The 26,320-nt window shown below is 44.7% G+C and overlaps 1 long non-coding RNA gene across 2 annotated transcripts in view; it reads right to left on the bottom strand.

Moving 5' to 3' along the window:
* Positions 1–1,262: 1,262 nt before the first annotated feature.
* LOC137203598 (uncharacterized) overlaps positions 1,263–26,320 on the bottom strand; it is a 220,998-nt gene continuing 195,940 nt past the window's right edge. The window contains exons 6-7 of one of the 2 annotated variants that reach the window (XR_010933199.1): positions 3,450–4,597; positions 1,263–2,362 (exon numbers count right to left, since the gene is read on the bottom strand). This is a non-coding gene — a long non-coding RNA (uncharacterized lncRNA). The remainder of the gene's footprint in view (positions 2,363–3,449; positions 4,598–26,320) is intronic. The other variant, XR_010933191.1, reaches the window with a different exon arrangement.

Raw genomic sequence — 26,320 nt, forward strand, 5'->3', positions numbered from 1 at the left:
AGATGCAAAGCAGAGAAATTGAGAGACACGCCCACAACATGCCCGGGAATCATCACGCAAGTCTCAGCCTCTCTAAATTCCAGGCATAGGTGTGCATGCCCCTCCTGAGCTTGGGAGAAGACGAAAGCCCATAAAAGGTGATTACAACACGAATACCTGATGTTTCAGATGTTTGTCATAAACTCTCAAATAAAATCCATCACCCATAAAGAGGGGTTATTGCGGTAAGCCTCTGACAATGATCTGTTTGCCTCGGGTGATGCTATATAGCATGCCTTTGACACTCCGGGTTTTTAGCAGCTTGTGAAATACAATAACCTTCCTCCAGTGAACGGACGGGAGAGTGATTATTTATACACATGGAAGTTTAGTCCCAAAGCAGGAAGGCAGCCCACCTGCTAAGGATGTCAGACTCAGGTGGGTCTTCCTGACAGCCGGGCGTCCAGTGCTTGCTGGCAGCCTGTTAAGGGTACTGAGGGTAGCAGGGGTGAGCAGTCTTTATCGATGGATTATGAGGCAGAAAAGGGCAGCACTTCTTTATTGGCATTTGCCAGTTTCATAACTCAGAGAAAGCAGGGTGTTCTATGAAACCACGGAGGAGAGAAGGTGACTGGAACGAGGTAGTTTGTTAGGAGGAAAATAGGTGGGAGTCTTTAAGGATCACCAGGAAAGGCCATCCATACCTGCCTCCACACCCCGCATCCCCCAGCTCGTGGCAGGAGGGCGTATGGTGCCTGTTGCTTTCCTGGCCCTCGGCCAGAACAGGAGCCCTAAAGCCCCATCTTTCAGGATTTGAAATCTCCTGCTGGTGCGCCAGCCACTTTATTGCTGTGTTTCTAAAAGGGAGAATTCTAACAAAACCAACTGAGTGACTCCCCATTTTCCTTCCTTTTATATCAAGGTGACTAGAGAGGGACTATGATGTTGGGGCTGTCACAATCGGTTCTGCCTCGCTTGTCCTGCCCAAACCATTCCACCCTCTAAACTGGTGCAGCCCCTGAACTGCCATAGACGCTGCTGCTCCCAGGCCTTGGGGGGAAAGTGGGCACAGTGCCCAGGGGGCCAGAACACTGCCTCCTTGAGTAGAAAAGGTATTTCAGTTTTGTTGCAGTTTGTTCAAGCTGCAATAACAGGACACCATAGACTGGGTGGCTTATGAACAACAGACATTTATTCTCAGATCAAGGCTCCGGTAGTTTCAGTATCTGCCAAGGACCCGATTCCTGGTTCACAGATGGCGTCTTTTCTGTGTGTCCTCACCTGGAGGAAGGGCTGAGGGGCTCTCTGTGGTCTCCATTATAAGGGCACTAATCCCATCGTGGGAGCTCCACCCTCATGACCTCATCATCTCCTGATACCAACATTTTGGGGGTTAGGTTTCAACATGAACTTTTGGGGGACACGAACGTTGAGACCATAGCAAGTTTCTCCTGGGTCCTGTACATGCCATGGATAATAGCTAGAATGTAAGCTGTCATTCAGGCCCCTGACAGGGTGTGGGTAGACCATACCTGCTGGGCCAACTGGGGAGGTGGGAAGGATTCTGGAGAACGTCTCAGGATAAAATGAGACAAAAATGCACATCTAAATAAAATAACACAATAAAATAAGAGAGGGAGAGAGAGAGGAGAGCCAGCATTTGTACACATGTTTTAAGAACAAAATGAACTTAATGCCTGCATGTAACTCAGCTGAGACAAACTTGCAGCAAACACCATTTTGTTCACAATGATTAAGATTTTGAAGGATGGCATATATTGTTCTGGGAACAGCTAGGTTGGCAAATTATGAAGCAGCTCTTAAAATCCAGGCCCTTTGCTGGAAGTTGGGATAAAGTTGCTTGCAATAGAGGAGCGGGCACAGGAGAAGGGACAGCCTGGGAGCTTATGTGAGGAGGTCACGGGAACCACGTACCCTTCCGTAACCCCAAGTCCAAGACGCCACATTTCCCTCTCCAGCTCTGTCTTTTCACTTGAACTCCAGCCACTGATGCAGTCAGTTCTGCTGTCACACGACATATGTGTCCTAACCCTTGCGGCACGTGTCAAATCGGGCAGGCAAAACACAAGGCTTCTGGGGCAATGGGGTGAGGCCCAACTCTCAAACGAGTCATCAGTGACGCATAAAGAAGCTAGAAAACTCATCAAATGTTAGCGGTTTTGCACAGGCTAAATGGCTGAGGATGCACAACGACTACAGTGAATCAGGAGCTTTATTCTGAAGAAGACACATCCTCTGCTTTTGGAAGTGGGTGTCTCGAGGCTGCAGCCACGACTTAAGGTGAGGTGGGGGGAGTGAAGTCTGCACTGTGTGCATCCTGGGTGGTTCAGTTCGGCTGCCTGCAGTTTTCCGAGATCGCGTCCTGTTTTTGGTGGACAAAATTGTCCATAAGCAAACGTGAAATCTGAGAATTCCTGTTGTGCCCAAATTATTCCCTGATGTATCAATTGCACTGGAACAAACCTGCGTTCTCCAGACATTATTGTTTCTGCCAACTCAAAATCTCCTTTGGTTGTTTAATAGCCCTTTGGGGTATTAAAGATGCTAACGGAGCTGATTCTCCCCAACCACTTCTCTGTCTACCCACATGCATGGTCCTGCAGGCCATCACTACAGAGGAAAGATTACGATCCTTCACACAGTTCCTCAGCCTCAAACCTGCTGTTGGTCCACATTTTTCTCTTTCTCATTCCCTATATCCTCATACCGCATATCAGCAAATCTTGTTGGGCCCTCATTCAAACTATACTTTGAATACATTCCCCCAATAGATATGATCACATAGCACATACACTGTGTTTATATCCATGTATGTTTGAATATAACCCCCAACCTCTTGTCAGGACTGTAGCTTTCCTCTGGCCATGTTCTCCTCGCAGCCGTCAGAGAGTTCTTTTAAAACATGAACCAGAATATCCCATTCCCAAGTAAAATTCTCTCATGGTTTCACATACACTAAGAATAAAATCCAAATTCCTTTCCACAGCCTAAGGCGCCCAGTGGGTCTGGCTCCCCCGCCTGCCTCTCTGACTTCACATTTCCTTATGCTTTCATATTTTGAGAGGATATCAAGCTCACTCCCACCTCTGGACCTGGGAATATTTTTCTCTGCATTGGCTGATATTTCCTTATATTTTCATGTGTCTAGTTTTTTTTTTTTTCACATTACTCAGAATTTGCTCTGTGAGGAGCAAGGGTGCTGAGCACAAGCACATTGGAAAGATGCTAGATTCGAAGGACGAGAAGTCACAGGACTTGAACGCAGAGGTTTCCACAAAGCGAATCTGTGAGCGAGATGAAAATCTCCCCATCACCATTTCTACCTCCAATGCCATCTCCATCTCAGCCCCATCCTTAGTTAACAATTCTGTGTGTGCCCAGTTCCGTTCCACTGTGACAGCCAACTAACTTAATGACCCTTACTAAAAGCTCATAGGTTAATATCTCACCTTAGACATATATGTGGAAAGATAACGCCTTCCAATAGTCTGGCACGTTCCACCCCATGAGGACACAGCGAGAAGATGCCTTCTCTGAACCAAGTGGGTTCTCACCAGACATGGAGTCTGCTTGATCTTGGACTTCCAGCCTCCAGAACTGGGAGAAATACATGTCTATTGTTTGTAAGGCACCCAGTCTGTGGTACTTTATCACAGCCCGAACAGCCCAAGACACAGCCTTATTTGTATCAAAAGCACTAAGTCTGGCTTCCACACACAGGACAGCAGGTGCTCAGCTGTGACAAGGCTAGATGGACAGAGCCTGCCCCAACGTGCTACATGCCAAGGGGAGGAGTGAGGATCCAGAGCAGCTTCAGCACCTCTGCCCGGTCAGGGTGTCAGGGCCAGCCAGGAGGCTGATGCTTTCCGTGGAGCCTGTGTGGGTGTCATCCTGAGTCACGCAGGGATCTGCTGATTGTGCTGTTACTTCCTGCGTCTTCCCATCACAGCATCCAAACATAGCAGCATAACGGTGGAGTCAGGCAGAATGGACTCCTTGGCTTTCTTGGAAATCAGAGCCAACTGTTAACCGAATGAGTTAACATAGTTTTTCAAGCACTCGTATTTGCACAGTAGTTTCCCTCTGAGGATGTAGAATGTGGATGCGTTTTTAACGTGCCTCATGCGATGAGGGGTGGATTCTGTAGTCTAGGAAACGTGCCTGGGGTTTTACCCATCTTGAAGTGGTCCATCTCTGTATGTCCTCCCTGTTTTATAGATCAAATTCAGTCCACCTGGGTTGAGTAAATGAGTAGAAAACAAAGCCATACGGTGGTTTCTTAAAAACTTTCTCCCCTGGAAATTTGTCAAACCAGCTGTGCATAACAACTTATATTAATCACAATGACTGACTTTTCCCGTAGACTCATTGCTAAATTCCTTGCTCTTCACAGGAATTGGGTAACTAGGTATTGTTTTCTTGTTCCTTTTGTCCAGTCTGACTGTTTCCACTCCCATTGATATTTGCAGATGGATCCTTGCCGCCATAGAAAAAGCACTGTACTAGTACAAGAAGGCACATTCATCCCATTTCTGAATTTAGCTAACTGTGGGGCAATAAATAAGCAACTTGACTCTTCTGGCTGTAATTCCTTCAACTGTGAAATAGAAAAAAAAAATGTGCAATAACATTCTTTCTAATTGCACTTGCAGCTCTGACATTCTGTGTGTTTTTTTTCTCTGCCTGTATGCCTAACACTTTACTATTTTAAAATTTCAATCATGATCATAATTCTCCTCTTTCCCAACTTATCCTCACTCACCCTAAGTCAGATGAGCCAAAACAGGGGTACAGCCCTCCTCCAGTAATTCGAAAAGAGTTAACCAAACATAGAAGCATTACTTTGTGCTTCTGGGGATGCTTTCCCTCCTATTAGATGTTCTATATTAAGATTGTTTGTCTAACTGTACTGGTGTAATAGACCTGTCATCCTAGAATTAACTTAAGTCTGGTGGGACCTATTTTATATTTCAGCCTCTTATCTTTTTTGGTGAACTAAGTGCATACTAATCATGACACATTGTTTCCCAGACCTTCCTATCCCCAGAACAGAGTATGTCAGTTACAGCCATTTCCAAAGGAAACGTCACCATTAACGGAAACGTCTTTGCTAAGCAGAAATGCTCACGGGCGTATTTTCACCGCATTTGTTGGCTCTTGGGTACATCAAATAATTATTTGTTTTAATAATAGTTCAGGATATGCTTGTATAAGAAGTACTGTGAAGGAGGTATAGATGACAGAACATATAAAACAGAATAGCACATAGTTTTAATGTCACTATTATGAAAATGATGCTTTACCTGTAATGAATCACAGTGGAGACACCCTTGGTGAAATACAAAGCTCTTTCTCATTCACCAGATGTCAGTGTTTTAATCCTTTAAGGAAAATGTTCAATGCACATCATATTAGGCACCGTGTAGCCCATCAATTAAAGCCGGTGCGTGATAAAATGACACAGGGCAGACCAAGTGCCAAACCACTATTAACAACTCGTATCTGTGTAACTGGATTCTGGGAATTTGCCTAGCAGCCCTCCACTCATTAAAAAAAAAAAAAAAAAAACTGACTTATTTCTTCAGTACGCCTTGAGTTGCTTGCTCAACTTTCATTTAAAATTCTGAATTCCAGCTGGAGGACACTCAAGGAAATGAGCCTTTGGGATGAATACAATTAAAACATGAAGAGATGAAATTATACTACAAATTGCTGAATATTACCAGGCTGACTATACAAAAAATTATGGCACAAATAAGCATAGCAGATTACCAAAAGACAGGAAAAGCACGCTTTTCTTGAATTTGCATTGTTCCTTGTACTTAAAATGCCCACGATTTAGACCTTGAGAACTTTACATTATCTTGATATAAAGTAATGAGGTTTGGGTCCTAATTTAGGGTTGGTTTATACTGCATTGAGAAAATATGATTTGCTTTAAATGTGACTGTTACTGAAACAATACAGCGCAGTATCATTATAGTCAGAGAGGCTCTCGTACTGAATGGGAGGACTCCTTGGTACAAGGCATCTATTGATTTTTCTGTTAGGAATATTAAAGAGTTCTTTGCAAATTTTTGCTTAGAACACAGAAGTAATAATACTTCTTCAGAGAGTAGAGGGAGGGGGGAAGGGTATTTCCAGAACGGGAGGGGTCTGGACGTGACTTGAAATACGAATGGTGGGTTTGCCAGGTGATCGAGGAGAGGGCGGCTAGTCTAGACAAGAGGGAGTAGCTGGCGTGAAGCCATGGGTGTGGGAAGCAGCAGGCTGGGTCCCGGAACGGAAAATAGTTTGATATTATCAGAGTACAAGGTGTAAGGGAGTGTGGAGATGAAACGACAGGTACAGAATAATGGCCAGTCAGATCATACTTTTAAGGAATTTAGGTAGCGACAAGATAGAGCTTACTATCCTAGTGAGAGTCCACAGTCATTTATTTCTAGATATACCTGCCATTTATCAATATGGCAGTCAATAATTGGAGTCCATAGTGATGTTCACTGACAGATCTGAGAATACTTTCCAGAAGGTTAAAGACAAGTGCTTGATTCCCCCGCCTTTTGTGAATGTTTCCTGGTGACTTGATATTACTTTCGGGTGAAGACAACTTCCCCCGGTCTTTCCCTTGCATCGACCAGAAAAAAGAGAGTTTAAGGTATTTGTATGTGTAGACCAGATGGCTGTATTGACATAGACGAGGAGTAGACTTCGCAGACTATTGGCTCTGAAATCTTCACCATTATCACAGTGAAAGGATCAATCATTCGAAGTACCTTCATCAAACCTGGCCAGCGTTACCCAACATTTAACCGAATGAGTATAGTTAGCAGCTTTATATAGGGACACGGCCACTGAGTGATTCTGATATGCATTTTGCAACCAGTGGATCCTGGAAGGTATGAGTTCTTAAAATAGTGTCTACCGTGAATTCCTGTGGGCTTCCTTGTCAATTTTTGTTTGCATTGTAAAACTGAGGATGATTCTCAGTCACACCCCCCTTAAAATAATCACTGCCCCTTTGCTTGGCTATGAACTAGAACTCTGCATCCTTGGGGGTCCATTAGTCTGTAAGCAAGAGGTGTCCCCATGTTGCTTCTCCATGACTCAGGCGTCCGTCCCTTTGCCCCCTTGCACGAGTCAGGCATTCAGCTGCCTGTAGTCCTGTCAGGCACCTCTGCTTTCTTAAGAGACTGTAAATCCAATTAAGGCACATGCTTCTACATTAGGCCAAGGCCAGAGAATAGCTGCCTTCCGGGTATTTTCATGGACTCTAACCTGTAGCTGACTGATGTACATTACTTATTAAGAGGTTCACCTAAGAAAGATTCATTGAAAGAAATTCATGGAAAATGGCCTCAGGCATCTAGTCCATCCTGAAATCCAGGGTGCTCCATGTTGGACTGGGAAGGAGCCGCATTACAGGACAGGACCCTTCAGCCTGCCAGCGGCTCTGCACCCCTGACCTCCACCCACAGCTTCTCCAATAAAACTGTGCTTTGGCGTCCTGTCCTTGCCGTACCTTGAGGGGTAAAATCCCTGCTGTGTTTCTGGGGAGGCTGCTCTTGTGAATGACGTTTTCTATATTGTGTGCTGTCCTTTCTAGGGAGACCAGTTGGGAAAATGTTCCAGTGAACTAGAAATAGAAGTGTCTCTCCTAAGTGAAAAAGTGTCTCTTTTCCGTCATGTAATCTCCAAATCATTTGACTGCTCATGCTTCTTATTTGTCTTCATTACAATTTCTAGTCCAATCTGTGGATCTCCAATGTCACAGGCTGGACTTAGGCCATTATGGCATACATTTTATGTACTTCTTTCAACATTTTCTCTCCAAACCTTATTTTCCATTGTCCAAATAGCATCACTCACTTTTAAAAATAACATTTAATCCTTATATAATGCATATATTTTTATCTTAAATTTGCTATGAAACACTGCGCTTGATTTAATTCATACATAAAATGTTATTTGTATACATACAAATAATATATATCAAATGATAATATAAAATAATGAATTTATTTTATATTACTATAAATATACTTGTGAGTATTATTTAATTTTTATTATTGTATTATTTTATTATTTATATATTAATAATAATATATTCAGTGATATAATAAACCGCCAGTGATATTTGCTATGTAGAATGATCTCACCATTGAAACTGAATTGAGACTTTTCTGAACCCACTTTTCTTTACTTATATGGATGACTGAGTTTAAGTCGAACAGAAAAAAATTAACCAGACACCTAGCCGTAATGACAACTGACACAACCACCCTATGTCATTCCCCAAATTCCAAATTAAGAGAAGATAAAACCAAATGATACAGGCTTAACATCTGAAAATGGAGATCATGGGAAAGGCTGCTGGTCATTTAAATATTTTTCTGAGATGAAAGGAAGGAAGGAAGCGGGGGAGGGAGGGAGGAAGGACGGATGTGGATGATAGATGGATATGTCAGGTAGATAGATCTGTATACATTTACTATATATTTTTCATTCTTCCATGTCTGTTCCACCAATCAGAGAAAAGCAAATACTCCACAATTTTAAAGTCTTACATACACGATCACACGTGTTCAAATACATACTGCAATTTTGGGGAGCACCAAATTAAAGGTTGGGGGTCTAATCCAAAATGAAAGAAATGGAAATCTAATAACTGTCTCAGACAGTGTTTTAGATGTCCTCTGAAGCATAAGGCATAGAAATCATTATATAGTTTCACCCTAAAGTTTAGTTTAGACACCTAGAAACAACAGGGTGTGAAGTTTTGGGGTTCCATGTGTGGATCACATTGATGGTTCCCCATGCATCAAAAAATGGAGACTGCATTCACAATAGTGAGAATATTGTGGACTCTGGTGGAATTCTCTTTCACGTGCCGGCCGACTCACTTCACTCACATCCATTTCCCCCCGTTATAATCATCTGCGGTAAAGATACAGAAGATTCTGCCCATGACCTTGGAGGCATTACATACAGGGAAATAACATCACCAGGTCCTGGAGTGACTGGGAGAGTTGACCGGTGTGCTTCCTCCCTCCCGCACGTTTGTACCATTTGCTCAGATGAGGTGCGTTGACTCACCCAGGGGTCGGTATTATACTCCTAGGGACAGTCCACAAGGTAGCACTGCAGAAGAAACTGAAGCCATGAAGAGCTTGCCACACAAGAGATACTAAAAGACAATTCAAGAAGTGCCAAAGAATAGGAAGTATTTATATCATCAGATGCTGGCTAAGTCTGAGAGTTCAAAAATAGACTATTTGGACCTGGAGCAGTGAATGATCATAAAGTCATCATAATTACAACTCTTTGTCAACAGCCACCAAGACCACCAAGTCTGGTCCAAAAGAACTCCCTTAGCATAGACCACTAACACCCAAAGACCATATCTCCATGAGCACGAGATTACTACGGTAAAGTAAATGAAATAAGATGACTGATCAAATACCAAATATCTTTGGCTTTCTTAATGTCATGTGTCTCAATCACTTGTTTCATATTATGAAGAAAAATAAAAGTTTGATCCAGGTTTTGGGAAATATGTTTTATGGAACATTCATTGAAAAAAAAGTAATAAACACTACATTAAAGTTCTTTTTCTAATTACTTCGGAACAAAGTTAAACTGTTTTCCTTACAGTAAGATTTCTCAGAGTCCTTCATATGTTAATTACATCATTAATCTTTTAAAGGAAGGAAGAAGTTTTCATTGTTTCTCTAAGATAGTTAACCAACCAACACTGTTTTTCAAATTATATTAACGCCTCTTGGGAATAAAGATTCATACAAGCTTTGATAAACACTGCTTTAAAGTCAGGATCACAGCTCCTACAATCATACACCTCGTCAGCTGGAGGGAGCTGATGAGATGGTTTAATCCAAACTCATTTTTAAAATAAAGGAACTAAATGTATTACCCAAGCCCAGGACGATCAGATACACGGATTGGGAGCCTGGCTTTTCCATATGAATGTGGTCTTTGGCAAATTATTTAACTTCTGGTAACCCAAGTTTTCTCCCCACACAGCAGTGACAGTGACATGATTGTGTTGGTGCATAAGGCACTCAAAACGGTTCCTGGAGTGCACAGTTTGCCAGCAGGCGCTGGTTCCTTCTCGCCCCCATTGTCCCCACATGTCACAGCCAAGGAGAGAGTCCAAATACCCTCACCTGTGTTCTTCTACCTGCTAGATTGTAATTCACGTTCGAGTACGCTTAGAGTTCATAGTTTAAAACTAGGCGCTGGCTTGTTTGTCTTTCTTTCTGAGATAGTGATGCCCACTCAATTGTCCCCCTACACCTGCCACCTTTATACACAGAAGATGACAGATGGGATCTTTCCCTATGCTCCTTGAGAGCTGAATCTCGCCTGGCCCGGGACCATCTCACAAAGAGGCTGGCATATTGTGCCATGAATGCCCTTTGGACAGAAATGTCTCTTTCTTACTAACTGGCTGCAGTTCCTTATAAATGCCAAGATTAATATTCCTCTCCAACGGTGTAATGAACCATTTCCCTCTGAGTTAAAGCATTTGTAGGATCTGAGAAGAGTTCCAGGTGACATTAGTTATTAACACCTGTATGGGAGAAAACAAACTTCCTTCTACCCTCTTAGCCCTTGGGATTGGCCTAAAAATGAAACTGACATAAGACAGCTTAACAAGAGAAAAGCATACAAATTTAGGTAATATTTTTACAAGTACATGGGAGTCCTCAGAAGGAAAATGAACACAGAAGAAGCCATTAGGCCCCCAAACTTATGTGCCTTTTACACAAAGAATGATAAATCATGGGGATGTCACAAGACAAAGAGACTTGGGGTAGGGCCAGTAAACTGTGGGACAAGGATTAGGAGATATGGCGTGGGGGGGTGAATGAAAGATTGGGCTTATTTTCGTAGGTTGCACAGATCCATCTGGCACAGACAAGAGTGTTCTGGTCGTCCTGGTCCAGGGAGGACACCCTTCTCATGGGAAATTTGATGACCTGCTTTATGGTAGAAAAAGGAGGTCAGACAGCATTCCCTGCACCTGCTGATTCTCAAATGCCTTCAACGCAAAATAATCAATATGCTGATTCCACATATTTTGGGGGTAGCATTTACATCCATTGTCAATTTATAGCTGCTCCAAGCTCTGGGGGGCGGGGTGGTGAAAGACATAGTTCGGGAGCCTTGGCCTATTTTGGGAGCAGGAACTGCCCACCAGGGGTGGGGTGGTGGAGCGTCCAGGGCAGTCGAACCGCTCTTAGAGAGATTGTGCTGATAGCTGGGGAGGTTTAAGGAGCAGTGACATGACCCTAAAAAGATCACACAAAGATCCAACGGAATAAAGATCTGGATAGGTTTTATTAACTGTAGCATGTCAGACAGTTTGAAAAAGCAGGAAAGACATTTGCCTTGAATTGGCAGAAGGAGACATTACATGATGGATGTTACACTAGGTAAAGAGAAAGTCTTAAAAACACTCCCCAAAGTCACATTGTTTTTGATTTTTTGGTCAAAAGATGATGTAACAGTGTCTTGAGAGAGCCACAGATGTTGGCAGGATGTAACGAAAGTCAGATAGGCTCCTGGTTCTCATGGAGGAATATTCCGGCCCACATTCTGTGTTCTGTCATCTAATGACAGAGGCTAGAATCTAGTATGCTGCACCAGAAGCAAGCAGGCAACCATAACGACAACCAAAGCACAAAGATGGAATCGTCGTGCACACTTCGGATTCGCTGAGGTTGGGGCTTTGGGCTACGGGATGTTGTCTTAGCACGGGCCGCACTGGCACGATACCAAGGATGGGGGTTCGACTCTTTTTTCTTGTTTTGTTTTTTGTTTTTTGCGGTGCGCGGGCCTCTCACTGTTGTGGCCTCTCCCGTTGCGGAGCACAGGCTCCGGACGCACAGGCTCAGCGGCCATGGCTCACGGGCCCAGCCGCTCCGCGGCATGTGGGATCTTCCCAGACCGGGGCACAAACCCGTGTCCCCTGCATCGGCAGGCGGACTCTCCACCACTGTGCCACCAGGGAAGCCCAGGGTTCAACTCTTTATGGCAAAGACAAAGCTGGGGGTTTATACTGACAAGCAGAGTGAGGGGGCCATTGGATGGATGTGAATAAGAGGAGACATGGTGGGGGGAGGATTCTTATTAAACCAGCTCAACAGGATTCTCACCGAAGGCAGGCCATAGGGACCGGGCATCCAGGGTGGGGGATGAAGAATATGATTAGATACAGGGGGTGATCAGATGCCGGGGGTGGAGGGATTCTTGATAAAGTGACTTAGCAGAATTCTTGCTAAGGCCCAGCAGGGATGGGGGCCAAGGTGGAGGCCCCGCTGAGAAGAGGCCCAGAGGCCCTGACTCTTCTCTCCTTTGGTCTAGGAGAGGGTCTGTATCATGCCCAAGCTTGGGATGAAAACTTGACCCGGAGGTCCCAGGCTGCCCTCCTGATGCTGAAAAAACTGAAAGGTCCCCAGAACTTGAGTCCCTGATAATAATACTGGGCCAAGGGACTCCTCACCCAAAGAACTCTCCGGATGACCCCTAACTGCTTTGCACTTTTTTTTTCTAACTTTTAATCTTCTACCTAAAGTAGATTTCGGACAACTCCGAGTAGGTTCAAACCCATCGTTCCTGCGAGTCCCCCCTCTTCCTCCCCCCATCTTCATGCCTGAATTAAGACCTCCAGCTCTTGGGTCTGTTATCTGAGCAAAAAGTCTTGCCAATTTTAAAAGGCTATGACCTTTTAACAGCCATTTCTGCTGTTTTCTTCACATTTTCTAGTTTCTCGCCTGCTTCCCCTGGATCCGATGCTTGATTTGGACACAATTCAGTCTTCCCTCCTTCTAAAGACAGCTGCTGAATGAATGCTTCAAATTTAAATTCTGCCTTTAGCTTACGCTTCTCCTGCTTCCTTAAAAAATTTTTCTAGAAAGCATATACAATATATCCTGTGGTGGACTAACCTGTTTTTTTTCCCTCTTAATCCTTTGACCTGCATCAGAAAATTGCTTCCAAGTGAGAAATTTCCAAAATAGTTACATTTAAAAATAATACTTTTAAAATACATTTGTTGCAGAAAAGGCACTGAAAAACCCAAAATCATCAGGAGAAAACTCCCTCGGGTTTAAATCTTTTGGTGACTAAAGCAATTTGCCTCAAAGGGTTTTTAAAGCAGATCTTATGCAACTTAAGGACCCTAGATAAGTCAGGCTGGAGAAGGCAGTGAGCTTCCTGTTCGGTTTTGGTCCCTCCCCGCCGATGTGCTGAGTGGTTTACACACTACACTTCATCAATTCTCCCAACCATTCTGGAATAGTCCCAGTTTACAGAAGAGAAAATGGAGGATGTGAAATGCGACTCAAGGTGCTCAGGGCCACCCAGCAAATAAGACAAGAGGCTGTCGTCCAGGGACAGAAGTAGTGCTTCTGAAGGGCAGCTGCCAACACTGTGCACTCTGAGTTACTGGGAGATGCGGAGTTACAGTAGGATTCTGGAAACTGGGGTTTGGGGAAATGGGGGATCTCAGAAATCACTTAGTCGCGAGGTTTTCAAACTATGAGTGCAGAAGCCTGAGGCCTCAGTTTACAAATGGAAAAGGGTCTGCAGCACAATTCATGTGAAAACTATTGACTTGTCCCCAAACTCACACTTTCCATGTGGGGAGACAAGGTCAGAAAGGCTCCTGGGATTGCTTCCAGCTGTGGGGGGAGACTTCGGGGCTGATGCTCTTGCCACCACACTAAGACGGTACACGATTCATTAAAAATACGTTTGAGGGCTTCTCTGGTGGCGCAGTGGTTGAGAATCCGCCTACCGACGCAGGGAACACGGGTTCGTGCCCCGGTCCGGGAGGACCCCACATGCCGCAGAGCGGCTGGGCCCGTGAGCCATGGCCGCTGAGCCTGCGCGTCCGGAGCCTGTGCTCTGCAACGGGAGAGGCCACAACAGTGAGAGGCCCGCGTACCGCAAAAAAAAAAAAAAAAATAATAATATGTTTGAGATCAGTTTGGTTTACAGATTTTTGAGCTTCTAGTTAAAAAAAAAAGAGGAAAGCGTGATGTGCTAAGCATTTCTCCAACGGCAAAATCCCCTGGAGGCAACCACGGACACTGAGATAAAAAGTGGCCCTCAGTCTCAGGGCCACTCAACAGAACGGTGGACTGGGCCCTACTAGGAGGACACCTAGTGGGCCTTCCGCTGCTACAGGAAGCCCTCAGCACTGCCAGGCACTGGGGTACAGTAGCTGGCAGGTGAAAATAACCATCCAAAGTTCACCAAGAGAAAAACTGGAACCCAATGCAAAGTAAAATCCTGTTCTGGCCTATTTAGAGAAAAATACAATGTCTCAAGGACTTTCAGTGAGAAGCAGGGAATCGTGGAGAGCAACTAGGGAGAGGAAAACTCCAAGATAATCAGAAACCCTCTTTTGCATGCGGATTTTAGAGTAAAATCAACAGCTTTAATTGGCCCCAGATGTTAATAGGTAGCCAGGGGCAAACTATGGAGCACAGATGAAGAAAGCTCTGTGTTCTGTAATAGAAATATTTTGCTTCAAGTGTTGAACTGCTGTAAGCACAGCTGCAGATGTGGAACGGCTGACGGTTTTCTTTTGCTTGTCCTGGGGCCGCCCCTTCAGCTCTCTCTGTTACAGAGGACTTTTCCTCCTCTTGGTGTCTTTTAAAATCTAGGAGGGGATAGATCCAATTTTAAAGATGTTTCCTTGGGCCAGCTTTAGAGACAAGTAAGCAAGGTAGGGCTGGAGGGTCCACCTGGGCCTGCAACGGGGAAGGAGGTGGCCAAAAAAAGTACCCAAACAGGCCTGATGGGCCCTGTTCCCTGCCCCATCAGCTGTCTGTCTCCTCTGCTGCTGGCAGCTCATCCCAGCCCCCTGCGGGGACACAGCCTTTGCCCAAATCCGAATTTATCTCAGACTGACCTTGGAAGTCAATTCCTGTGGAAGGGCTACTTGAGAGCCGGTTAATGACTTACTCCTCCCAAAGTAATTTTCATTCGCATAAGAAGTTTTCCAAAAACCATAAATCCTTTCAGACCTGCAAAAGAATAAGTCTATAATGCTGGAATTTCCCCCAGTGAGACCATCTGTGAAGGGAGAGAAAGAGAGATTTGGGGAACAGCTAGCTTCCACAGGGCCTCTTCTCAAGGTCGGCGTATTGTCCCAAGAAGTCCCGTGTCGTGCAGCCCCGCACGAGACTGCTGTCACGCAACCGTGCAGCAGGTGCCCATCGAGAGAGCGTCCTGCTGCTGGGGCCCCAGGTGCACCGCCCAGGGGTCAATGCGTGTACAGCCCTGCTCTGCCCTTGGAGCTGATGCCCAAGTATAGCTTCTGCCAGTGCCCTTTCAGAAGGCGTGGCTTTCACCCCGCCGTGGGAAAAAAGCCATGTCCTGCGGTCATCATCAACAACGATATTTTCCCCCTCACTGTTCCTAAGCAGCTCTCAGGCAGGGCACGCTTCCCCACCAGCCGTGGTCCTGAGCCAGCAGCCCTGCACGTGGAGGGATGCAGAACACGCCAACCACCCCCAACTATGCTGATCTGACGTATTATTTTGAGTTAAAGGTTCTTGAAAAACAGCAGGTGCAAGTAGGGCCCTCTGACCTCCTCCTCCTTCCTGAAAGCAGGAGCTGAAACTGCCGAGTGAAAGGGCACCTCCTGTACCGGGAGGAAGAACAAGCTTGGAAAACGAGCCCCATCTTTGTAATGACTAAGTCACCGTCAACTGCCCTGGCCTGGACCCATTTCCCTTGTCAGGTTTTCACAATTACTATTCTTCGTCCAAGCTGGCATATAAGCGTTCAGCTCTCACTGCTTCTTTGGGTCTTCATTTCCTTGTGAAGGCTCCTGTGTCAAGTAAAACATATTCAATAAATGTGTACGCTTTTCTCTTGTTCATGTGTGTTTTGTTAATGAAGCCCCATCTAAGGACCAAGAAGGGTAAAAAGAAAAAGACTTTTTTCCTTCCCTACAAATGGTTAGGGTGGAACCCTTTCCCTCAGCTCTGCCGCAAAAGGCATCCACATCACAGCAGCCGTTCCCTTGATTTTGCACCATCCATGAGTGAAGGGGAGAGACCCTGTTTGGTGTCCCCCGTGGCAGGACATCACCCGCAGGGTGGCTGGGCTCAGTCTGATGCCCTCCAGCCCCACTCCAAGCTCCCCTTCATTTACAAAGACAGCACACACTGGAGCCCTCACTTCCCCCTCTCACACCCGCGTCTAATCCACAGCAAATTCTGCCTAACTTCCAGAACACGTCCACGGTCTGCCTGCTTCTCATCTCTGCCGGCACTCTCTGGTCCACGCCACCCAATGTCTTGTCAGGATCACTGCACGGCCTCACAGCTGGGCTCTGGTTATGCCCTTGGTCCCCACGGTCTAACCAGTGAGTTCAGATCATGCCAGTTCTCTACCCAAAATACCCCATGGCTGCAAGCCCCCTGCTTCCCCTAAGACCGTATTTCCACCGACATCCTCACTGGCTCCCGCCCTTTGCACTTGCTCTTCTCTCTGTCCACCTGGAACGTTTACTCCTGGGATTCACTCTGCTCAGGACTTTGCTCAAATGTTATTTCCTCTCTGGGTCCTCCTCCTCCTCCTTGTTTAAAAGGGGCCCCTCCGCCCAGCAGGAACCCAGCAGCAGCCTCTGTCCTCCTTCTGCTTTTTTTCCCCCCGTAGCGCTTACCTTCATCTAATTTATTATACATTCCATTCATCTACATCATTTCTGACTTTAGGTACCAAAATGAGAACCCTAGAAAGGCAAGGATTTCTGGGTGTTTTGCACTGCTTTATCCCCACTGCCCAAGAAAATATGTGATACTGAGTCAACATTCAGTGACTATTTATCAATCAACTGGTTGAATGAAAGGGCCAGCAAAGCCAAGCTCTCGGCCCTTTTCCCTGTGGGCCAGCCCCCCAGTTCCTGTCTGTGTACCTGGGTCTCCCTCTGGCAGAAGCCTCCACGTGGATGCAGCCTGGTCCTGCGCCCTTGAGGAATGCGTCCGCTCTGTCCACCCAAGGAACCTCATGGCCTCGCATGGCCCGTCCACGATTGAAAGCAGCCATCAGGACCACTTCATCTTCCATGCAAGCAATTTTATCAACGTAAATCTCCATCATTATCAGAAAAAGACATTAGGAGGAGGACATTCTGTTTCCTGAATTACCCAGGATTAGATTTTAAAAGTTCATTTATTATTAAACCAAGCTACCACAAGACAGGACTGGCTTTATGGAACACTAAATGATTCAAAAAGATTTTTAACCCATGCATCCTTTAAAAAACTCAAAATTAAAAACACTGTGAAACTCTTTTCAAAGAAATGAAAGAGGAGTATAGATGCCATCTGCTTAAAACATTGGAATTAATTCATGACTTTTTAAGGTAAAGATCCTCTGTATAAAGGCATTTATTGGGGGTAACTGCAAAAATCTCTGAAATGCAGTTGTGTTTATCTACCCTCAATGACTAAGCGTGCTGGAAGCTTGCCCACAAGGAAAGGGAGCAACCAATTATCCGTTCTCCCTGCCGGGCAAGATTAGAGATCACTCTTCAGTGCATGGGTGCCTGTTACAGGCTGTGGTGCCACTGGCTTTAACACATAAAAATCAGCAGTGAGTTTAGTAAGGCCTGCCTGTCAGAGGACAGCTGGGCATCCTTATATGACTGAAGGAAGCCCAGTTGTTCTAGAGAGACAGAGACACTAAATATGGTTGGACTGTAAAAGGAAATGGCCTTTTAGCAGTGACCCTACAGGGCCTACACCAGCATACTGAAGGCATGTTGATAGCACCATCATGCAGAGGCACGGGGATGGCATACAGAGTCAACATGAAGACACTTGGCCAACACGGAGAAGGCCGCCTCTCACACCGAGCCTGGGCCTCAGCGCAGAAAGGCGCCCACCCTCCCTGCCCTCCGCTCCTCTGACTTCACGTGACCTGGGGTCCCATCACCTAGGCAACCTCCACCAGAACAAACCAGACCTCCACAAGCTTAAACAAGCATTAGAGAGTGAAGTCTCCAAGCCGCCTCCATCTGAAATGTTGCAGCTGGAAGAAAGCAACCTAATCTCTCAACTGAATCGAACCTTTAAAATCCCATGAAATGCTTAATTTGGTGAGACCCGTTTGTGTGTGTAGCCACACCCTTGGATTGAGAGAAAATGGCGCAAAACAGAATGGCAGCTTCAGCTCTCAGAACAGTTTGGGCGTAGCGCTCCTGCACAAACAGAATTAATATTGTCCAGTGCGCTGCTTGAATCCAAAAGAAGCTGACCAGATTCTGAAATTACTGATCTTTAGAAATGTTTTAAAATATTTCCTTCATATCGTTTATGATTTAATATTCCACCATAGCTACCAGTTCAACGGTAGACTGAATCCTTAAGAGATTATACAAACCTCCGGACTTCCCTGGTGGTGAAGTGGTTAGGAACCCGCCTGCCAATGCAAGGGACACAGGTTTGAGCCCTGGTCAGGGAGGATCCCACTTGTCACGGAGCAACTAGGCCCGTGGGCCGCAACTGCTGAGTCTGCACTCTAGAGCCCAAGTGCCACAACTACTGAAGCCCACGCACCTACAGCCCGTGCTCCACAACAAGAGAGGCCACCGCAATGAGAAGTCCGCGCACCGCAGTGAAGAGTAGCCCCCGCTCACCACAACTAGAGAGGGCCAGCGCGCAGCAACGAAGACCCAATGCAGCCAAAAATAAATAACTAAAGGCTTTCAGGAATCATGTCCAATAATGAGAGAGATGATAAATAGGATGGATAGGTAAATACATACATACAGAGGACGGATGGATGGTTGGACGAACGGACTGGATGTATAGATGATAGATAGATGAGATAGACAGATAGACAGGCATAGATGGATAGGTAGGTAAGTGGGTAGGTAGGTAGGACATAAAGGACCTACAAGGATGTCAGACACCTGCCTGCACTGTCATCCTCCAAGTGGAAATTCTCACCTCTCTCTGCACGTCTCCTGTATATTTACAATTCTGTGCCTGACCCCTGTCCTTCCTTTTCCCAGAACGCCTTGCCCTTTCACTGGTTCCCTGAACTTCACATTTACAGTCTCCTCATTCTTCAAGACCCAGCTCAATACAAGTCTTTCTCTTCACCTGCAAGCAAAATTATTTATCTTTTTTCTGCTCCATAATACTCTGCAAATATTTCTATCACGGCAATGAGCATACATTAAATATTCGCTTACAATTGTAAATTAAATTTTATATCTTTAGGAGATGTACTGAACGAAGCACAATATTAGGTTAACGATTTAATAGGTATGATCATGCTGCCTTTGATCATCTTGCCCACACCTGTTCCCTGGGTACCAGCTTAACGACACAACTGCCTCTATGCATTACATGTGCATGTTCCTGGAAAACCTCAAATCGCCTGTGTCTATGTAACTTGTTTTAAATTCATTAGGTAACCACCATTAAACAGTCATTATATGGTGCTGTATTTTGTATATTTTTGGACAGATTGAAAAGCAAATGTTATTTTATTCACTTTCCAGCTTCAAGAAGCCTGGCATACAGTGAGTGCCCCATGTGTTTGACATGCACCACGAAAACTTGAAGATCATTTGCAGATCTGAGAACTCAGCTTGATCTAAGACAACCCAGGAGTTATTTGGCTGTCCTTGAAATGCCCTGCTTTGTTTGATAGCAAAAGCAATTTTCCACATCCCTTGAAATACTGTTTGATAGCGTCTTAAATCTCTCTGTCTCTCTCTCCCTCTCTCTCTCTCTCTCTCTATATATATATACACCAATTATTTAGTACTGCTATTAAGATTAAAAAGCTAAATGGTGACTTACTCTCTAAAACGTGCAAATGTCGGGCTTCCCTGGTGGCACAGTGGTTGGGAGTCCGCCTGCCGATGCAGGGGACACAGGCTCGTGCCCCGGTCTGGGAGGATCCCACATGCCGCGGAGCGGCTGGGCCCGTGAACCATGGCCGCTGGACCTGCGTGTCCAGAGCCTGTACTCTGCAACGGGAGAGGCCACGGCAGTGAGAGGCCCGCGTACCACACACACACACACACACAAGTGTGCAAATGTAAGAACCTTCCATGTAGTTCAATAATATAAGTGTATTTGGGGGGATTCTATGAGACTGGTCACAGTAACTGCATTATTTCAAGTTTCTAGTAACAAAACTCACTTGCATGCCACCTGTATGTCAGGTTGAAATTCCTCAAAAGCCAACAGGTTATCTGGATATCTGTGTTAAATCACCTGAGAGATGTTTAGACTGCATTTTGCCTAAAGACATATTTCAAGAAGAAAGCTGCTTGGGAAAGTTCTAAACAAGGTATTCAAGAATCTGGGAAATTGGACCCTCCTTCCAAGCCCCGCAGATGGTCCTGCAGGGAGACTGGTGCCCGTCTTCAGGAAAGAGGGGCTCACGTTCCTTTGGGTGGGGACGCAGAGGGGTAGGAGAGCTGGCACCTCCTGGCTGTGCAGAATTTCTCCTGGGCCTAGCTGGCAAGTAGCCTCCATTCACTCCTACAGAAGGCATCTGTTATGTGTCAGCTGTGAGCCCTGGAGAGTTCATCTTCAAGTTAAAGTCTGGGAGACGTGAAAAGAGAGAATCCCCAAGACAGAGTAATTTGGCCCAAGTTTTGAGACAAGTATTGGCATGTAAGGTATGCGTAGCTGAGTGTCAGGAAGTGACTCAGAGATAACGGCCATGCTGCTTATGAAAGGTCTGAACCCTGGATGGAGGCAGGAAGCCGCAAAATATTCTAAGACTCAGCACCATGGGAAGTGTTGCTGGGGCCACGACCCATGGAACAACCTTTCCAAAGTGGTCTCCGTTCTTGGGCAAATCTAGAAATGAGCTTTCCCACTCATGCTCTGCAGTTGAGAGTGAAAACTATCGGGCCGGACCATCTGTTTTTAACCTGGAGCTGCACAGCGCTTGTGTAATGAGGGCTCAGAAGCTGCTTTTCTGCTCTGTTCCATTTCGTCTCCCCATTTGATGGTCTTTCCTTGAAAAGGAGGAGAGGGCATTGGCTTTATGTAGGGGTGGGCATGCTTGTGTGTTTGCACATGTGTACGGAGCAGTCTGGGTGGTGCCCTCCTGCGTGTGCAGGGCAATGGGGAGAGCCTGGACTCAGCTGCTGGAAGGCAAAGAACACGGAGTCAGGCCGACTATGAATGTCCCCCAAACAGCTCCACGTGTCTTTCCTCACCAAATCCACTGGCCAGTTGTGTCAATCAAACAAGTCGGTAAGGAGCCACCTGTGGTCATCGACTCAAGGTAGTTATGTTATTTAGAGGAAATAGTCATAGAATATATGTCATTAAAATTTAAAATGACCTGAGTCGTAGCAGTAATAATAACAATAATCCTAGCTCACTGTTACTGAGCTTTTATCTTGCTCCTGGCATGTTTCCAAGCTTCTTACATTTATCAGTCCATCAACCTCTCAATGACCCGATATTAGTTTTTCAAGGCTGCTGTAACAAAATACCACAGACTGGATGACTTAACAGAAACTTATCATCTCCGAGTTCCGAGGCTTGAAGTCTGAGATCATGGCGTCAGCAGGGTGGGGTCCTTCTGAGGCTGCCAGGGGGAACCTGTTCCTGGCCTCTCCCCCAACTTCTGGTGGTTTGCTGGCAACTCTTGTGTGCCTTGGCTTGTAGACACATCATCCCAATCTTCGCCTCCATCTTCATTTGGGGTCTCCTGTCTGTGTCTGTTTCCAAATTTTCCCCTTTTATAAGGACACTGGTCATATTGGATCAGGGGCCACCCTACTGACCTCATTTTAACTTGATGACCTCTGCAAAGACCCTGTCTCCAAATAAGGTCACATTCTGAGGACTTTGACATATGGATTTTTTGTGGGGGACACAATTCAACCCATAACAGACATTATGAGATAAATTCTAAAATTGTTCCCAGTTTGCAGATGTGGAAACTGAGGCACAGAGAAGTTATGCAACTTTCCCCAGTTAAAAGATAATGAAGTGGCAGAGCCTGTCCACCAATCCAGCTAAATTGTACACTGAGTACTACTCTCTCCAAACCCCTTGTTGGTCCAGGGATTAGGATTTTAGAAAATTGGCCAAGAGAGAAAAGGTTTATCCTAGCTAAATTTCTCATCTTTTGAGATCAAAGTTAGAGAAAATAAACTGAGGCTGTTTGAAGATTTTGAACTTAATGAAACATTGGTCTCATTTAATATTATTTTTATGTTCTCTTACTGTACCCCATAGTAACTACTTTAAAATGGTTAAATTTGAATAGGGATTCCTATTCTGGGTTTGTGTATGACTTAAGATTTCTTATAGAATTGAATATCGTCTCAGTAATAAGGCTGTGGTCTCTCCCTCTCTCTCTCTGTCTCTCCCTCCCTCCTCTCATTTTTTCTTTATTTCTTTCTAGAGTATCTTAAAATGTAAGAGTCGGGCCAATTTCATATATTCTAGTTCTGGGGCTTAGACATAATTACCAGATGCACAAATTTGCTGTTTCACTAGTTTATTTATGCCAACTTGGGATAAACACAGGAAAAAATGAAACAATAAGAAACACTAGGGAGTGTCTTTCAAGTTGTGCATGAGAAGCCGTACTCTGTGTGCCTTTCAAACAACTGATGTTAGGGATAAATTCTCCTGCTGTGTCTATCATTCCCAAGGAGAAGAAAGAGCCTGTTGACTCTTCCTGAGTTTTTTTGTTTTTTTATATGTTGTTCTGAGTCTCATTCAGTAATCCACGGTCGGTCCACAGGGTCAAGAAGAAACCGACTTCCTGCCAATCCTCGGAGTGATTTCCATTTTTCCCCTTTTCTGTGACCTCCTTGTCTTTTACTGCATTTTAAGCACATCTTACCCACTCTGAGCTATTCTGCAATGATGCAAAGCTTGTCTGAGGAAGCAAGCAGGCTTTGTTTTGCAAATAAACCAGGGTACCTATAGCCTGCGTTCTGTTGGATGTTCTCTAAAATGGGAGATTCTATTTTTAGACTGTGTGGTGAGAGCCACCCATTCCATCTCTATTAGATGCCAGAGACAAATTACAGAGTTATTTTGAGGGATGCAAAGACAGTCTCAGAGATCAGCATGAGAGGCATTGCAGGAAAGCTTCTGATTTCAAATCTCAGCTTGAGCATTTGCTGTGCTGGTCTCAAGTCCTTCATTTTTCCAGCCGCTGAGGGGAGATGAAATCTTTCCACCATCAACTGTTTCTCTCATTCATATTCTCAAATCCGGAGACAGACATTGAGACAATGGACTTGAGCAAACCTGCCTTCCACAGACTGAGCTGCTTTTTCCAGCCAGATTCACAGCTCTGAGATCCTATTAATAGGTTTCACATAAGCGATCCTGAACTAAAAAGACAGCGCCGCCTTAGCACCGTCCTTTAGTTGGTTATAATTTGGACTTTTATCCCGCCCCTGCCCCACCCATGTGTCCATATCACATATTCACCCCGGTCGTTTCCTTATTCTTCCTACCTTTTTTTTCTCAATCATATCTTATTTGATTACATGCAATTCAGTTACTCAACAGAATTCACTGTGTTCATAAATATCTTCATTGTTTGCACAGAGTGGAACAGGAAGCAAAATGGATCACATACTTCTTACAAGCTCATAAGAAGCAGTTGATTTATTCTAATGCATAGTCTCTTTCCAATGGGAGCAACCATCTTATTCCAATTACCAACTTAATTGCAGTGACTCACAAAATGGGAACTTCATATAGATATGAATTAGAATTATTTTAAAGGATTATCATAATAGTGTATTTTGTAATAAAAATGTTGACATATTTAAGAGTGGTTCACTGGATACAAAACAGATCTAATTGCATATCCTTAACTAATAATCTCATTAAACGTGGTTATTTTAATGTTTCCCCCTAAAGTTACAGGCAGCTGTGGACGGTCAGATTTAATAATCTAATGTTCTTTTCCTGAATAGGATGTAAACTGTGTCTGTCCTTTGTCTACTGGTAAGCCCCTAAACAGCACCCATTAGAATCTAAAATTTCATGTTAATGATGTTATTCATTAACATACATCTTTTAAATGAATGCCATTTTAGATATGCAAATACATGGGTTAGCTCCAAGACAGAGTCAAGAACACACATCTTGATAGCCAACTGAACGGTCCATTCCACTAGAAAGTGTCATGAAAATCCTCTCAAGCTAGTGCACACCACAGTCAGAATTCAAGGAAGCGTTTTATCCCTTACTCCTCCTCCAGCCTAAGTCAGCTCACACAGAAAGGACAAAAATGCCATCCTGCACGGTGGGGTCCAGCTACTCTACTCAACAACTCCGTCTGGAATAACTGATGATTGTTGGCATTGGACCAAGAAGAAGGAAGGGAAAAATAACAGTTAGAGGTGCTCTTAATCAACTTTACGGTTTTGCCCGATCTTTAAATATGCATTTTGGTTTTTTTTCATGTTGATAAAATGGACAGTGTCTGCAAAAGAAAAAAAAACTCATCCATCTTTCTCCCTAAGATGAATCTTTGTGAGGTTTTACATTTTGCCCTCCCTAACAAAGGAGAACCAAATAGGCATAAGATACGTTTTCATTCTGTGTTTTAAACACGACATTTCACATTTTTCACTATCAAAATAACCATCTTCCAAACATGGGTGATTTTAAAGATTCAAAAAAAAAATGTAGTGCTTGAATTTGCCAAATTTTAGAAGTTGTGTTAAGATTCACTTGTAATTTCCTAGTATTTCACTTTGATGCTGGGAGTGCGGGGATGCCTGAATTCAGCAGGGTGTTCTCCGTGCTTCATGAGTGGAGACAGTCGTAGGGGAAGGCAACTTGCCAATATTATGCAGCAAACCGACAATAAATCCACGACTGAATCTTTCCTCAAAGATTTACGGAAAACGTCTTCTGGAGGAATCCCTGCCTAAGCGCACATGTTTCTGATGCACAGACAGCTGCAATTTTCGTGGGGGCATGTTCCCCGTCATGCTCAGGGGCCTTCGTGCACAAAACCAGGCTCTGTCTTACAGACAATCAGAAGCTTCTCTATTCAGTCCCGCCAGCTGACATTCTCTAAGTCATTAGCTTTTCTGGGTCAAACACATCTCATTGACTTGGAAGCACCTTGGCCATCAGAGATCAGGCCCCTTCAACTGTGCTCCATCATTACAAGCTTTCCCGGGTCATTATTTTCTGACCCTTGACCCGTGAGTCTGTGCAATTGTGATGGAGAGGAACTTTGTTACCAATATCAGGTGATTTATTTATATTGTCCTCCGGGTCGAGAGAGAAATGATGGTTTCCTGGTTAACCTTTGGAGTTTTAAGCATGCGATTTAAGTCTGATGTTTTTGTTTCTGCAGTTGAGGCCTTGAGCTGGTTGCTTCTGTGGGCCTGTGCCGAGCCCATCTGTGAATCGGAGACAGAGGTCTGCAGCTGGTGCTACCCTTGTCCTGATGCCCGTGCTGGAGTTCAGGGTAAACACCAGGACCTCCCAGCTTAGGAAGGATGTGAGGGAGCTCACCTGCGCTTTCTTCTACTGGGGGCCCCATCAACAAGAAGGAGGGAGGCCCTTGAAAGTCTCCACACAGACCATCGGTGCCCGCAGTGAGAGTAAAGCAGTGCTAAAAGTTCTCACCATGAGGGAAAATACGTTTTGTCTTTTTCTTTCTGTTTTTAATAACTGTACAAGGTGATGGATGTTAACTAAACTTCTTGTAGTAAACATTTCACAATATATGTAAATCAAATCATTATGCTGTACACTGTAAGTTTATACAGTGATGTTCGTCAATTACATATCAATAAACAAAGAAAAAATATATATACATGATTTCTGTCTTTAAAAAAAAGCAGTGGAAGAGGACTGTTTGTTAGTACTCTGCCTCCCTCTCTCATTTGCCCACCACACACATCTCAGGGTGAGACAGTCCTACGCTCACACGTTCCAGCCTTGCCTGGGTCCCCAGGCCAAGCAGCTGGCCGCTCAGGAGAGCCTCACAGGTCCGGTGGCTGTGAGGTGCCTATGCAGTCACTGCCTTCAGTCCAAGGCCACTGTCCACTTGGTTGCTTCCAAAAAGACCCTTATTGCTTGACATGTCGTGTGGAGATTGAAACTGAATTTTATCAGATACGAAACGAAACCAGCTTTGTTTCAATCTTGATAACCCCCAAAGGGTCTGGCAGCAATGAATTAATACCTTTAAGCCTTCAAGTTCACTTTTACTTAGATTTTCCATTTTAAATTGTTCTCAAAAACCCTATTTTTTTCCTCCGTCTCTCTATAAGAATATTACTTCT

This window comes from Pseudorca crassidens, chromosome 1, assembly GCF_039906515.1.
Source record: "Pseudorca crassidens isolate mPseCra1 chromosome 1, mPseCra1.hap1, whole genome shotgun sequence".
NCBI lineage: Eukaryota > Metazoa > Chordata > Mammalia > Artiodactyla > Delphinidae > Pseudorca > Pseudorca crassidens.